This window comes from Anolis carolinensis, chromosome 1 (genome assembly GCF_035594765.1).
Source record: "Anolis carolinensis isolate JA03-04 chromosome 1, rAnoCar3.1.pri, whole genome shotgun sequence".
NCBI classification, from domain to species: Eukaryota; Metazoa; Chordata; class Lepidosauria; order Squamata; family Dactyloidae; genus Anolis; species Anolis carolinensis.
The window spans coordinates 213,872,835-213,890,051 of NC_085841.1; positions in this window are offsets into that span (position 1 = coordinate 213,872,835).

Here is a 17,217-nt window from a genome sequence, read left to right on the forward strand (position 1 = left end):
GATTCACAGTTCCACATACTGTTGGGGGGCCGGACTATGATAAAATAGTCCAAAATTAGGATTGTTTTTTGTGTGCCTTCAAGTCATTTCAGACTTAGGTCAACCCTAAGTCTAAAGTTTAGGACAGAGGCCAGGTAAGTGACCTTGGAGGGCCGCATCCGGCCCATGGGCCTTAGTTTGGTGACCCCTGATCTGGACGATCTCATAAAACCATAGGTAAGCAAAGAGACCTCCAAAGACCATCTAGATTGTTTCATTAGATCATTGGTAAGGAAAGGGACCCTCAAAGGCCAACTAGATGATCTCATCAGGCCATCAGAAGACCATAGATAAGAAAAGGGACCCTCAAAGACCATCCAGATGGTTTCATAAGACCATAGGTAAGGAAAGGGGACCCCAAAGGCCATCAAGACAATCTCATAAAACCATAGGTAAGGGACCCTCAAAGGCCATCTAGATGGTCTCATATGACCATAGGTAAGGAAAGTGACCTCCAAAAGCCATCTAGATGGTCTCACAAGGCCATAGCGAAGCAAAGAGATCTTCAAAGATCATCTAGACAATCTCATAAGGCCATAAGTAAGCAAAGAGACCTCCAAAGACCAGGTAGACTTAGGTCAACCCTATGTCTAAAGTTTAGAACAGGGGCCAGGTCAATGACCTTAGAGGGCCGCATCTGGCCCACGGGCCTTAGTTTGGGGACCCCTGCTCTAGATCATCAACTGTCCCATTTCATGTTCTGCCTCCCCATCACATTCACACATAGAAACCTAACAGCTGGCAATACAGTAGAGTCTCACTTATCCAACATTCACTTATCCAACGTTCTGGATTATCCAACGCATTTTTGTAGTCAATGTTTTCAATACATCGTGATATTTTGGTGCTAAATTCGTAAATACAGTAATTACTACAAAGCATTACTGCCTATTGAACTACTTTTTCTGTCAAATTTGTTGTCTAACATGATGTTTTGGTGCTTAATTTGTAAAATCATAATCTAACTTGATATTTAATAGGCTTTTCCTTAATCTCTCCTTATTATCCAACATATTCGCTTATCCAACATTCTGCCGGCCGGTTTATGTTGGATAAGTGAGACTCTACTGTACTTTCTTCTCACATTCATCACACAGCCAATATTACTTTTTTTAATCAGGGAAAATGACAATATCTGAAAGCCAAGAGATCCCTTGCCCTGCCCAAACCCCTTACATTAAAGGAGACTGACAACAGTTAAATTTCCAAGGGATAAAATTGCCCTGCTCCTAACCCCATATGATACAAGAGAGAGTGCTCCAGTTTAAAACCACTTCTTTCTGTGTGATAAAATTGTTCTGACCCAAACACCATATGATAAAAAAGACAGTGCTCCAGTTTAAAACCACTTCTTTCTTTGAGATAAAATTGCTCTGACCCAAACACCATATAATAAAAGAGACTGCTGATGGGGGTAGGCAATGAAACAAGAGGGAAAAGTTTGATGCTTTTCAACTGGAACCATGGGAGTAAAACGCAACAAGAGGTAGGAGCTCTGAACACAACTGCTAGCTCATGTTCAGAGTTTCCTCCTTCAGGACATTTCTGCCTCTTTTCAACCCCAGAAGTAGTTTGATGTCATGTGATAAGCTTTGTGCCTCTCCATGTTTGAAAAGAGGCTGTAGCCAAAAACATTGGAAGACCGATCCTCCTATCAGAATGGGAGGAGGTCTGGACAAGAAAAATGAGATTTACATATGCTACAGATTTAAAAGAAAATTGTTTAAAAATGATTCACAGATGGTATCTGACCCCCCAAAAAGTTAAGTATAATGTATAAACAGTCTAATGACAAATGTTGAAAATGTAAAACTAAAGAGGGAACATTTTATCACTGTTGGTGGTCGTGTGTAAAAGCAAGAGAACTCTGGAATATGGTACATAAGGAAAGCCAAAAAAATATTAAGAATGAACTACCCAATTAAGCCGGAGATCTATCTTTTGGGTATTTTGGATAAGGACATTTTTAATGACATTAATAAAGAAAAGATAATAATCTTCCTATCAACAGCAGCAAGAATGGCGTATGTAAAGATGTGGAAGTTGGAAAATAGTCCTGAGAGAGAGGACTGGTTAAACAAAGTATGGGAAATATAAGATATGGATCAATTAACGTTTCTATTGAAAAAGAACACTGGCAAGGGAGTAAAAAAGACCGACTGGTCATCATTTGAAGAATATATGAAGACGACGTACAATCCTTAAGAGAAAAAATAAATCCAAAGACTTTATAAACAAAAGGGAGAGAACCGAAAATAAACAGATTTGAAGAATAAGGGACAGAAATAAGAGATGAACGGAAGCTCATAACTTTTTTTTCCATTACAGTAGAGTCTCACTTATCCAACACTCACTTATCCAACGTTCTGGATTATCCAACGCATTTTTGTAGTCAATGTTTTCAATACATTGTGATATTTTGGTGCTAAATTCATAAATACAGTAATTACTATATAGCATTACTGTATATTGAACTACTTTTTCTGTCAAATTTGTTGTTAAACATGATGTTTTGGTGCTCAATTTGTAAAATCATAACCTAATTTGATGTGTAATAGGCTTTTCCTTAATCCCTCCTTATTATCCAACATATTTGCTTATCCAATGTTCTGCTGGCCCGTTTATGTTGGATGAGTGAGACTCTACTGTATTTTTATTTTTATTTTTTTCTCTTCTCTTTTTCTCTTTCTTTCTCCTTCTTTCTTAAACTTTTCTATAAATAATGTTCCCACTCTTTCGTTGTATATATATTTAGAAAATCTTTAATAAAAAGTATTTATAAAAAAAGAAAAGAGGCTGTAGTGTTCTATGGCAGGGAAATTTCTAGTGAAATTGTGAGGATCAACAAGACAAAGACTGCAAATCACTTTGAACAATTTCAATAAGCACTATAAATACTACAGGCAGTGAGTGGTATAACTATCAGCTACTTTCTATGTGAAATCCTAATGAAACTGATTGGAACAAGAATAAAAGTCATACAAAAAACCACTTTAAAATCCCAGTATCTTTTATGACTATAACTTTGAAACTCGTCCAGTGTTATTCCTTGAAGTGAGTCAGTTATTATTGTCTTCCTTTACATGTATAAACAATTGATCTTTCCAGCACAGATGTTATTAGAGGTATGCATCTTTTATTTCTCCCCACCACCACCACTGTTATGTTTTTCTCTTTCTGAAAGCCATTTTCCTTTTATTCCAAGAGACTGTGCTAATGCTCCCTAAATTTCAGTAATGAGGTGAGTAATTTCCCTTCACTTTCAAAATTACTGTTCGTTTCAGTTAAGGGTTGGGTTATGATGACAGTTACATTGTTTTTGATCACAGAAAGTTGCTAGATTATTTTTGTTTTTCTACCCCTAAGTGCTTTTTCTGTGAGGTACAATTATTTTGCTCAACACACACAAGTTCTTTTGATATCGTGTTGTCAAAGGCTTTCATGGCCGGGATCACAGGATTGTTGTATGTCTTTTGGGCTATGTGGCCATGTTCCAGAAGTATTCTCTCCTGACGTTTCGCCCACATCTATGGCAGGCATCCTCAGAGGTTGTGAGGTATCGATAAACTAAGTAAGGAAAGGAAAGAATATATATCTGTGTAGAGTTCAGGGTGTGGCAAGAGTCCTTTGTCACTGGGAAGCTAGCATTAATGTTTCAGTTAATCACCCTAATTAGCATTGGAAAGGTTTTGTCTCTTGCCTGGGGGCATCCTTTGTTCACTCATTAGCTGTCCTCTGCCCTCATATATCTTGCCCGCTTTTGATATCGTGTACTGTTTTTCTTTAGCACTGAGAACCCACTCCAGAAGAGAGCCATGGCTCAGAAGTGAGGTAACAGAATGACCCATCGGACCGCCTATACCAGTGGTTCCAACCTTTGGGCCTCCAGGTGTTTTGGACTTCTACTCCCAGAAATCCCAGCCAGGTTACCAGCTGTTAGGAACTGTAGGAGCTGAAGTCCAAAACACCTGGAGGCCCAAAGGTTGGAAACCACTGACATATATGGAAGGCACATTTCTATTTGAAAATGTTTTCTGCTGAGAGGGCTATCCAATCCAAGTCCAAGTTAAAGAAGAAAGAAGCCTAAGAAAGGAAGCGCCTTGGATTTGCCATCCATTGTCAAAACATGGACAACAAACTAAGGAGGGACAGAGTGGCTGGCTCAGAGTCTTCCCCACACTGGCATATTATGCAGTATTTAGGTCTGCATTATAACAATTAATTTTTCACTGGCATATTTAAATTAGCAGACTTAAATATTATTGGAATTTGTTTCTGTTGGGAATCATCCTGGACTACTCAAGTCTAGATGTAGTTAGATAGATGATAGAGTTAGATTGAGGGAATCCTTTCCCTGTTTCCAGGCTTTACTGTGTTTCACTCTATCCTGTTTACGTCACATCCCTTACTTTGATGTTGGTAGAAATGTGAATCTCTAGGGACACTAACTTCTCATTGGTCAGAATGTCTTTTATGGCCCCAATAAACTGGAACATGAGGTTGGAATCATTTTTGGTTCTCTCTTCTCCCTTTGTTCTTTTAGCTAACAAGAAGCATCTTGCTGTCTCTCCTGGCAAGATGTAACTATTTAGATGTTTGTTATTTTTCCTTTCTTATTTTTCCTTAGAAACCAGTCTAGAGTAGACTAGACAGCTCCCAAGCCTTTCTATCTACAGTGGAGTTCTTTTTACCTGAATAAATATTTTTTGAACTTTTACTGAGACTCTGCACTCCATTGCCATCCTAAGTTGAAAGGCTCTTCTCTTGCTTACCCCGTGTAAGTAACGGCTGCATTTAAAAGCTTTGTTTTTATTACTCTGCTGATTTTTGGTGGAATCTCCCCCAGAGAGGGTTGAATTGAGTCTTACCGCTCAGAAATTACCACAACAGTTTCTTGGTTATGGTGATGCATTTCTTTCTTTCCTCCTCCTCTTCCCCCTCTTCCTTCTTCTTCTAGAAATGCTTCGATAGCAGAGTGATGATGTTTCCTGAATCTTGGGGTATGAAAGTTGCCCTCAATGCGATGTCCATGTTTGTGTTTTCTTCTTCTTCTTCTTCTGGAAATGCTTCGATAACAGGGTGATGATGTTTCCTGAATCTCAGGGTATGAAAGTTGCCCTTAATGCGATGTCCATGTTCGTTTTTCTTCTTCTTCTGGAAATGCTCCAATGGCAGAGTAATGAGGTTTCCTGAATCTCAGGGTATGAAAGTTGCCCTCAATGCGATGTCCATGTTCGTTTTTCTTCTTCTTCTGGAAATGCTTCGATAACAGGGCGATGAGGTTTCCTGAATCTCAGGGTATGAAAGTTGCCCTTAATGCGATGTCCATGTTCGTTTTTCTTCTTCTTCTGGAAATGCTTCAATGGCAGAGTGATGAGGTTTTCTGAATCTCAGGGTATGAACGTTGCCCTCAATGCGATGTCCATGTTTGTTTCTTCTTTTTGTTCTGGAAATGCTTCGATAGCAGGGTGATGAGGTTTGCTGAATCTCAGGGTATGAAAGTTGCCCTTAATGCGATGTCCATGTTCGTTTTTCTTCTTCTTCTGGAAATGCTTCAATAACAGGGTGATGAGGTTTCCTGAATCTCAGGGTATGAAAGTTGCCCTCAATGCGATGTCTTAGGTTCGTTTTTCTTCTTCTTCTGGAAATGCTTCGATAACAGGGTGATGAGGTTTCCTGAATCTCAGGGTATGAAAGTTGCCCTTAATGCGATGTCCATGTTCGTTTTTCTTCTTCTTCTGGAAATGCTTCAATGGCAGAGTGATGAGGTTTCCTGAATCTCAGGGTATGAACGTTGCCCTCAATGCGATGTCCATGTTTGTTTCTTCTTTTTGTTCTGGAAATGCTTCGATAGCAGGGTGATGAGGTTTCCTGAATCTCAGGGTATGAAAGTTGCCCTTAATGCGATGTCCATGTTCGTTTTTCTCCTTCTTCTGGAAATGCTTCAATAACAGGGTGATGAGGTTTCCTGAATCTCAGGGTATGAAAGTTGCCCTCAATGCGATGTCTTAGGTTCGTTTTTCTTCTTCTTCTGGAAATGCTTCGATAACAGGGTGATGAGGTTTCCTGAATCTCAGGGTATGAAAGTTGCCCTCAATGCGATGTCTTAGGTTCGTTTTTCTTCTTCTTCTGGAAATGCTTCGATAACAGGGTGATGAGGTTTCCTGAATCTCAGGGTATGAAAGTTGCCCTCAATGCGATGCCCATGTTCGTTTTTCTTCTTCTTCTGGAAATGCTTCGATAACAGGGTGATGAGGTTTCCTGAATCTCAGGGTATGAAAGTTGCCCTTAATATGATGTCCATGTCTTTTTCTTTGGAGGTACATAACTGTTTCCTCATTTTAGGCTTGTATGTAGTTAGAAATATCATGTTTAGTGAAATCAACAAGGTCTTCCTTTGTAATAATTCACATGAATTATTATGTTTGTATTGTGTTAAATGCTTTTAATAGTTTTAATTGTACTTTATAACTCTATTTTAAATGTTTTTACTGTACACTGTTTTGAAGACATTGAATTGTTGCCTGTGTTGTAAGGCCGCCTTGAGTCCCCTTTGGGGTTGAGAAAGGCAAGGTAAAAGTGCAGTTAATAATAATAATAATAATAATAATAATAATAATAATAATAATAATAATAATAATAATATCCTGCCCCATCTCCCCGGAGGGGCTCACATGGGGACCAAGCCCAGAATACACCATAAAATACAACAACAAAATACATTAAAATATATGCCCCAGAGGGTTTTTAATAATCTATTGTGTATTTATTACAGTCTTACCATTTATGTATTTTAAAAGTAATTTTTTATCCTGTACTGTTGTTTAAATTGATATATTATATTACTGTTTTATCTTTTTCATATTGTGATTGTATTATGTTGCTTATATTTTGTCCTTATGTTGTTTTGGGCTGCTGCCCCATGTAAGCCGCCCCGAGTCCCCGCGAGGAGATGGTGGCGGGGTATAAATAAAGTTTTAGTATTATTATTATATAAACATATAAGATCATATAAATAAATAATAATAAATAACATCTGTTGCCATATGTTTTATGCACTTTACTCATTAATCTATTCTGTACTGCTGCACTTAGTCTACCCACCCATGAAGAGAAAAGAAATTGTCTTTGGTTGCTGGGTGATGTCATTACCTATTGTGATAATATTGTTGTTTTTATACTATTTTTATACTGTGAATTGTTTTTATGCCATTTTTATTTTATTCTGTGTTGTTGGGCTTTGCCCCATGTGAGCCACCCAGATTCCCCTTGGGGAGATGGTTGTTCATCATCATCATCATCATCAGCAGCAGCATCATCATTTTTCTATCTCCCTTGTAAGATCCTAGAATTTACTTCCTATGACATTACAAGGGTTTATTCCTCTGTTCCAGCTTTGAAATTCAGGACCTGGGACAGTCTTGACCTGACAGCCCAACACAGGTCTCCTAACCAAAGTCCTCCCCATTATGGTGAGATATAATGTAATTTAATTCAAAACACGGTGATTATTTATATTTTCTCATCTTTACAGATGAGAAATTACAAATATTATGCAAATCTGTGATTTCTTTCATTCTCTTTTTTTAAGTGATAGATTTCTTCTGTTCTGGAGTTGTGTAAACATACACCAAAATGAAGTCATCTAAATTAGTACTCTTTTTGGAAGTGAACATATCATTGTTGAGTTGAAGTGTCATACATATTTAAAAGCCAGGAAGGGCTCCAGCATTTCAGAGAGAGCTTTACCTCTGACTATAATTAGGCATGCACACTAAGTCACTGCACATTTCCTCTTTTCTAATAGAAGCATATTTAGCATTCTTCCAAATAATGAAAAACCTACGTTTGTTGAATTGCACACCCACAATCAGCTACTAAACCATGTCTCTGCAGAAGCTTAAAATTATGTTGTCTAGTAATTCTGAAGAGAGCTGTAGGAAATGCTTCTGTAATGCTGACACTGTATGCCACATGCAGCTCCATCCTAAATTTATTTACCTGGGAGTAAATCCCTCTGAATAAAGTGGAGCTTGTTGCATAGGGATTATAGACTAACAATGTAATTGCGTGAACTTTTACCAAAAGCAGAAAAATGAGATTTGCCAATGGTTTGATTTGCATAAAGCAAAACAATCTTACAACTGGTTTTTTATTTGTTTATGTGGCTTAGTGATTTAAGCAACAGTTACTGGCCTGTAGTGCTGTGGCTTTCACTCCTTTCCTTTTCTGTAAATTGGGAACCCCAGTAGACTGCTAAATTTCTAAAATGAATGAGAATGAAATATATGGTTAACATTTCCTTGCACAGGTTTCTTATTATAATGAAGGTACCTTTTAATCAGACTCAATTTATTCCTCCTGTTGTTCTTTCACATTTTACTACATAAGCTATAGAGGTATGATCTATCAAAAACCCACTGGGATTGTCAGGCCCCATTTAGAATTTATATGTGTGGAACTGCCCAGTGTTGTTATGAAACTGAGAAAAATGCAATCATTGTAAACAATATTTATGTGTTGGTCTAAACACAGGAAGCATACACTAAAATTTCGGCTCAGGAGTGCTGTTAAAATTATGTATTTATCATACTTCTCTTCCTTTGTCCAGCAGGAAACACAAGGAAATCTTCCTGGGAAAGATCATACTTAGTGAAGAAGGCTAGGTTGACAAATATGTCTTGCTATGACTTGCTGGATTTCATGATTAAAGGGGCCACGGTGGCGCAATGGGTTTAACCCTTGTGCCCGCTAAACTGCTGACCTGCAGGTTGGCAGTTCGAATCCACAAGATGAGGTGAGCTCCCATCTGTCAGCTCTAGCTTCCCATGTGGGGACATGAGAGAAACCTCCCAGCAAGATGGTAACACATCCAGGCATCCCTGGGCAACATCCTTGCAGACGGCCGATTCTCTCACACCAGAAGCAACTTGAGTATTAGTAAAGAGATGTTTGACTCCACATCTTCTCAGTTCAAGACCCAGGGTTTGTTGGATTACAGTTATATGTGTATGAAATGTAAATCAAGTGTTTCTGCTGTTTTGCAAGAGTGTGTGTTTCAGTAATGAAACAGTTAACAGCAGGCTAGTTTTGACTGACAGGCTGTTGTGATTGCTATGACCTATCAGGCATGGTTTCCGGCTTTGGAGGTTGAAACTTCCTGCAAACTGAGGAATGTGCTTATCTTATCTCTGTGTGTGTTGAGCTGTGCTTGCCGGAGCGAAGAGGCTAAAGAAGAATGCCAGCTCAGAGCGATGACTTTTGCTATGCTTTGTAAATATGTTTATAGATGTTGAAATAGATGTTGTTTGGACTTCAGACTACAGTTGTGTTTGTGTCTGACATTTGAACAGAGGAATTGGTGTGGCAGACTATTGCAACCAATTCATCAGGCTGCTGGAGAAGATGATTGATGGAGCTTGAAGAAACACACCTGGCACGCACCCTGACCTCCACGCCGACAGAGTTCTCAAACTTCTGTGTTCAGCTTTCTCAAATCAAGAGTCTTTCTTCATATATTGAAAACAAAAGAAAACTTTTGTCTTATGGAAGAATACTATCTTACATATAGAAATTGTGTATTTCCTCATTAAATGATGATTACCAAAATTAGGGACACACACACAAATAAAAGTAAAAAAAGATAGGAGCTGACTGAATTGTGGCATGCATGCATTAGGAATCCATTGGGGGTTCAGCTCTGAAATTCCATATATGTCCGAAAGAAATAATGGACAGTCTTTGTCAAAGGCTTTCATGTTCGGAATCTCAGGGTTGTTGTGTGTTTTCCGGGCTGTATGGCCATGTTCCAGAAGCATTCTCTCCTGACATTTTGCCCATATCTATGGCATATATCTCATAACCTCTGAGGATGCCTGCCATAGATGTGGGCGAAACGTCAGGAGATAATGTTTCTGGAACATGGCCACACAGCCCTGAAAACTCACAGCAACCCAGTGTTTCCAGCAACAATTCCAGACATACAAATCTTTAATTCCCCCAAAATATAGGCTATCAATTTCCTCCTCTCACTCACTCCACGCAAACACACAACAACCCAATGGACAGTCTGATACAAATGCACTATCAAGGAATTTGAAGTTCCTAAAGCAAATGCTTGTAGTACTTTACAGAATTACCATTTGATCAAGTGAGAGCAGGAATCCTTTGACCCTTCAGATGTTTTGACTACAATTTCCATAATGCCACCCATTGAAGATGCAGTGTGGGGCTGGGTGATGGAGGTTCTAGGCCAAAACATATGGGGGTCACGAAAGCTTTAGATATATGAGAATAGATTTCTCCAACTGCTAAGGCTGAGGCAATCACAGTTAAGTTGCTCTACAAGTAAATAATCTGTTCATGGTCAACTTGAACTTCCTGGGAGGGAGCCATGTCCCCTAGTCTACGTGGCACCAATGACGGCATTGTAACAATTATAAATAGGTTCACTTGTAAACATTCTCAATGCGAGCAGCACTAAGCGCATGGGGTTAACACAAATAGATCAGGAACATGGGCATGGGGCTGCAGGTTTATTTAAAAACTTGTTTTTGTTGACCTGGAACCAGCATCAAAACATGCCAGTATTATCTTTAAAATGCCCAGACTGCAGAGTCATTGCAGTAGTCATCCTGAACAACTTGGTGAATGGAATGCCATAAATTATTTTGTTAGATTACGGCAGGGAGTTGAAATCACCAAAAATGTAAATACTCCTAGTTCTAACTATGGAACTGCATAGCAATAAATGAACACACCTACTGCACTCATCCTTACACAAGTTCTAAGAAGAATGAATTTTTTACAAGCTGGTTGTTTGTGGTAGTAGAAACCGATACCCAATATAGCACACAGCTGTAGTTGTGTCAAAATTAAGGGGTGAGAATCACATGGTGCCCCAGATTCCATTGGCCTTAGCCAAAATGGTCAGAAATGCTGGGAGCTTAAGTCCTTACATTGAATAGAGGATTTAGATTTGGGGTGGGGGGGGGTGGTGGTGGTGGGGGGGGGGGTGAAATCTTGACAACTTCCACCCCTGGTATAAATCATGTAGTGATTTAGTGTTGGACTTTGACTCATGAAAACAGGCTTTAAATTCCTGCTTGGCTATAGAAACCCACTCGGGTGACTCACACATTTTCAGTCCCTGTGAAGTTTGCCATAGGGTCACATTAGTTAGAAATGACTTGAAGACACACAAAACAATCTTGGGGTGTGTGTATGTGTGTAGAGATAGCTGATTGAATTGTGACAGGCAAGAAACATCAGCCCTTGTCAGTGCATTTCAGGGCAGCTTAATGAAACCAAAGAGGCCAGGGACCTGAAGGGAGCAGAGTTTAGAAAATGTCCCCTTTTGTTCTACAACTCCCTGAATCATCTAACTCAGGGCACTTCCAGACAGCACTAAATCACAGGTTTTAAACAGGGGCAAAAAAATCTCAGGACTTCAGCAGAGGTCTACATACAGAGTCCCGGGATTTCTGCCTCCGTTGTCCAGACTTTGTTCCGAGATTTAGAAGAATTCTCCTTGAACCTCTTTTTCTAGTATGTTCAGTTGCTGTGTGCCATATAGAAGAATAGGAAAGGGTTAAGGGAGATGGCCACCATAGGACTTCCACCAGAAACCTCGGTAGCTTTTAAAGCCCCGGGATGTGGATACACGGAGATGCGGATCTCTGCAAAAGTTCCGTTCTTTGTCCTGGCCAGAAAAACTGTGCCCTCCAAACATTTCATGAAGTATCTGCCACACAAATAAATCTCATGGTGTAGGACCACTATTACCCAAGTCAGCACTGCACAAAGAAACAGGAACACACACTTTCAAGCCAGGAACAGAACATTGTCATTTATTGACACTTTTTAGAACCTGGCCATCTGTGCAGAGAGATTTGGTTGTGTACTTGTGGCATGGAACCATAGGGTGCTGTTCCTGGATTACACATGACTGTTCCTATTAGCCACCTGCATGACCTTGTCTCCCAGTATTTACATTCCTCTCCAGCACATCCATGTCCCAACAGCCAGGAGTAAGTTTTTGCCATTTACTAAACTGTACCCATGTTGTCAGCATACACCCAATGAGGAACCAACATGTATAACCCGGCAACATAATCCTGTTGTTCTGGTGTATACTACACTGAAACAATTAGCCAAAATGTATAAAACAGTTTCTGATAAGTGCTGGAAATGTAAAGAACAAGTTGGCTCCTTCTATCACATGTGGTGGACTTGTAAAGAAGCAACAAAGTTTTGGTTGAAGATTCATGAAGAATCACAAAAGATTTTAAAAAGGACATTTATAAGAAAACCAGAGTATTATCTATTAGGATTTACAGACAGACTTACAATTGACGGAACAAGAAGATAAACTTTTTACCTATATTACAACTTCCGCTAGAGAATGGAAACAGGAATCAGTCCCACCAATTGAGGAGTGGGTGGAGAAGATAAGAGAAATAAAGGATATGGACGAATTGACTTTTCTGTTGAAGAAAAATACAGGCAAGATAATGAAAAGAACGAATTGGGATGATCTTCAGGACTATCTGGATAATTTGAGAAAATGAAGATTACGAGAGACAATTTTGCTATTTTTTTTCTCCTTAGCAAGAAAAAATATTATTGAATAATAAGAAAATATTATCCAAGAAGATGGAATGGAAGTCAATTTTTTTTGCTTTTTTTTGTGTGTGGGTATATTTTTGTAGATTGTAGACTTTTATCTTTCTTTTCCCTACTTTTCTATACCTTGGTTGTTCTCACACTTTCGATGTAGTATAAAAAAATTAATAAAAATAAAAAACAGAAGACAAAAAAAAATCCTGTTGTTCCCTGGCACAAGTACACCATGAAACCTGTCTGCACATATACACCATATTTGTGGACTGTTTTCCATTTGAAATTGATGTATGTTTTGCTGTATGTGTTACATAGTAAGATTGTATAGTTGTGTTTGTATATACACCATATTTGTGGACTAGTTCCCGTTTGAGATTGATGTATGTTTTGCTTTGTGTTACATAATAACATAGTACCCAGTTGGGACTGTAAAGAAAATTCTTAGCAATACTCGCATACTGTCTTATTAATATACCCATTTAAATCTGTATGAGAACATATACATTTAAGTTTTTTCAATCGATACCATTCTGGTAGCATTTTGATATAGATAACTGTGGCATATCAATCAATCAGTTCAGTGGATTAACCTGCTGTGAAGTATTAGATAAATTGGGGAAAATTGTTCTGGGGGGCAGAATTCTTGTTTTAGCCATTCCCGTACCTACAGTTATATTTTAGGTTTGTACATGAATATTTAAGCACAGGCCAGAATCCACTGATATATTGTATTCCACCTTCTTCAATTAAAATCTATTATCTGCCTCTTCCTGCAGCCTTCACTCCATGCACTTTAAAAAGTCTGCTCTGGACAAGTGAGAAACCCTCTGGAGTATTTTTGACAAAATAGAGAGCTGCAGTAGGCAGGAGAGCAAAATGAAGCTCCAACTCTGCGGGTACTGAATACCAAAGAATACCCCTGGATCTTGGCCACACATCATTACAGCAAGTAATGGGCCTTTCAGCTCACCTTGAAAAACATTGGTTTTCTTGAGAAGAGAGAAACCAATAAAGCTCGTCAAGGTCTTTTTCAAGAAGAAGAAAATACATGGCACTGTGCATTTAGTATAGTGCGGGCAAAGATGATTGAGAAGGAAAGCAATGCTTGCAGGACTTAACTCACTCTGTGTATGAATCATTAACTTCCTTTCAAGGTGATGCCGGGAAAACTGCCTTTCAAATTGAATGATATTGTTTGTGAAATTTAATGCATCTTCTGACTCAGCTTGGAGTAATCAACAGACCCCTCCAATAGGAAAAACAACATTTCACATATGAAAAAACTGAGACATGTGTGGCTGATCAACATTAGAGTGTGGTCAAGATAGCAAAGGTTATTAATGAGGAGGATTGTACAAGCTAGGAAAGACTGCCACAGTTTTGCTTTCTTCCACACAGCTGAATAAAATCCCTTATTATCTGCTTTGAACTGGAATATATGGCAGTGTGGACTCGGATAACCCAGTTCAAAGCAGATATTGTGGGGTTTTCTTCCTTGATATTCTGGGATATATAGCTGTGTGGAAGGGTTCTTGGCCTACTGGAAGGGCAAGATTCTCCTCCTTTCTTTCTTCTTTCCATGCTGAATTAATTGACTGCAACCTACTTATGTAATTTGAACTCAGTTTACAGCAGGTGAGATAAGTTGTTGACAATGGGGAAAGTGAGAGGAGGAGAAAAATGTGGGATGCTTTAAAAACAGCTGAAAGAATGGGATGGCAGAGGATTAACTGGAATTGTTTCTGCCAATTTGGAACAGTTGGAGGGCATGCAACATACGGCTTTTGAAAAAGTCTAAGGACCTCATCATGTTGGGTTATACTCTGTTTATGTCAGTTTGCATCCTGTATTTTTTTAGGACTGGATGCATACTGTATTAAGATGGGACCCAATTCTTATTTTTAGAAAATACAGTAGAGTCTCGCTTATCCAACGTAAACGGGCCGATAGAATGTTGGATAAGTGAATATGTTGGATAATAAGGAGAGATTAAGGAAAAGTCTATTAAACATTAAACTAGGTTATGATTTTACAAATTAAGCGCCAAAACATCATGTTATACAACAAATTTGACACAAAAAGTAGTTCAATTCACAGTAATGCTATGTAGTAATTACTGTATTTACGAATTTAGCACCAAAATATAATGATCTATTGAAAACATTGACTACAAAAATGCGTTGGATAATCCAGAACGTTGGATAAGCGATTGTTGGATAAGTGAGACTCTACTGTACTGGGCTTTGATTCACCACACCATGAAGGCTGGCTCCTCCAAATCTATTCAAATGCCTCCCTACATCCCTTTAAAAAACATTTTTTTCTAATATTGCCCAAGTGACATAACCTGGAAGTCTCGAACTATCATTCTCACAAGATTTTAGCTGACGGAATGCCTACTGATTTTACAATCACACGTAAAAATGGTCTCTCAGAACTGTATTAAATCAAAAAATGTGATTAGAATCCCATGTGAAGTTACTCTGTTTCTGCAACATTTTGCAGACAGATTCCAACGGATTACTGATGGAATGGGCCAAACGTCATGTGATAGGACCTGTTTAAAATCACATTTAAAGAGTCCCAAAAACTGAGTACAGTAGAGTCTCACTTATCCAACATAAACGGGCCGGCAGAATGTTGGATAAGTGAATATGTTGGATAATAAGGAGGCATTAAGGAAGAAAATTCAGAAAATTCAGAAAAGATGGTTGAGAAAACTTTCTTGTTAAAGAGCAAAGTTTACTGTATCCACCCACAATCAGAGCAGACTCCAGCCCCAAATCATGCCCATAGGCAACCGTAGTTGCATAGTCTAACTTCAGTAGATGCATAGTCTTCTTCAGAGCATTTCTGGTTCTATTCTTCAATTTTAATTCTCCCCACCCAATACTTCTTGCAAAAAGGGTTTATTCCATGCTTTTTTCCTGACAGCACAAGAAGTCAGAATGCTTTTCCTTGATCTCCCTGACACTGTTTGCTGTTTGGCATTCAACAACGCAATGCATCTTAGAAGATGAAAGAGCAACACCGAGTGCTGGATAGATTGTGGAGAACTATCTCCTTGGTGCCAGCTCGCTATCTTCTGGTGCAGTGGCAAAGACACGCTCTTCAAGATATTGATCAAAGACACATTGGCATCCTCTTTGGTTATAGATGGTTGGCCCCAAAATATATTACAGTAGAGTCTCACTTATCCAAGCCTCGCTTATCCAAGCTTCTGGATTATCCAAGCCATTTTTGTAGTCAATCTTTTCAATATATTGTGATATTTTGGTGCTAAATTCATAAATACAGTAATTACAACATAACATTACTGCGTATTGAACTACTTTTTGTGTCAAATTTGTTTTATAACATGATGTTTTGGTGCTTAATTTGTAAAATCATAACCTAATTTGATGTTTAATAGGCTTTTCCTTAATCCCTCCTTATTATCCAAGATATTCACTTATCCAAGCTTCTGCCGGCCTGTTTAGCTTGGATAAGTGAGACTCTACTGTATTAATATAAGCTTATAAAGAAGCAAAGGTAATGTTTTTTTTTCTTTTTAATTTTCTATTTTATCTATTTTTATTAAGAAATAGTCTTGTTCCTGATTAAAAGACCATCCAGGCTGCATAACTATAACAGTTTTATACCACTTTAACTAGAGCACCTGATGGTGCAATGGGTTATATCCTTGTGCCAGCAGGACTGCTGACTGACAGGTCGGCGGTTCAAATCCAGGGTGAGTGGGTGAGCTCCCACTGTCAGCTCCAGCTCCCCATATGAGGGCATGAGAGAAGCCTCCCACAGGACAATAAAACATCAAACACCCAGGAGTCCTCTGTGAAACGTCTTTGTAGACAGCCAATTATCTCACACCTGAAGCAACTTGCAGTTTCTCAAGTCGCTCCTGGCACAAAAATCCCAAACCACTTTAACTGCCATTGAATCGTAGGATTTGTAACTTATTCTAGCACCCAAGCTCTCTGACGGAGAAGAATAAATGTATCACAAAGCTGTCAGAGTATTTGCAGCGCAGCAGTAGTTGGATGGAAGCAGTGGAACGCAGAACTATTTACAAAGTTTTACTGTATGCAGCAGTAATCAACACAAACAGACTTGCAGACGACAGACGAACACAGGACTGCTCTGTTCTCCAACAGAACTTGACTCGAACTCTAGGCAGACAGAACTCAACTGAACTGAGGCAATCAGTATGCACAAACACTTGTGTCTGGATACTCCCTAGGTCACACATCAAGGTCATTATAGCTTCTTGGCAATTAACTCTTTCCACATTCTGGTACATTCTGGATGATGCAATCAGTTGCAATACAAGCATGGCACAAACTGCATTTAAACACTATCAATACATAAATCCCACATTAACAAAAGCTACAAATCCTAGAGTTTCACAGCATTGAGCCATGGTACTTAATGTGGTGTCAAATAATATTCTGTAGTGTGGATACAGCCTAAAGTTCATATTGTAAACTCCACATAAACCTATTTCTTACTACTGCACATTACTTTGTTACTGCACAAACTGTGTTGAGCTGGAAACCTTTG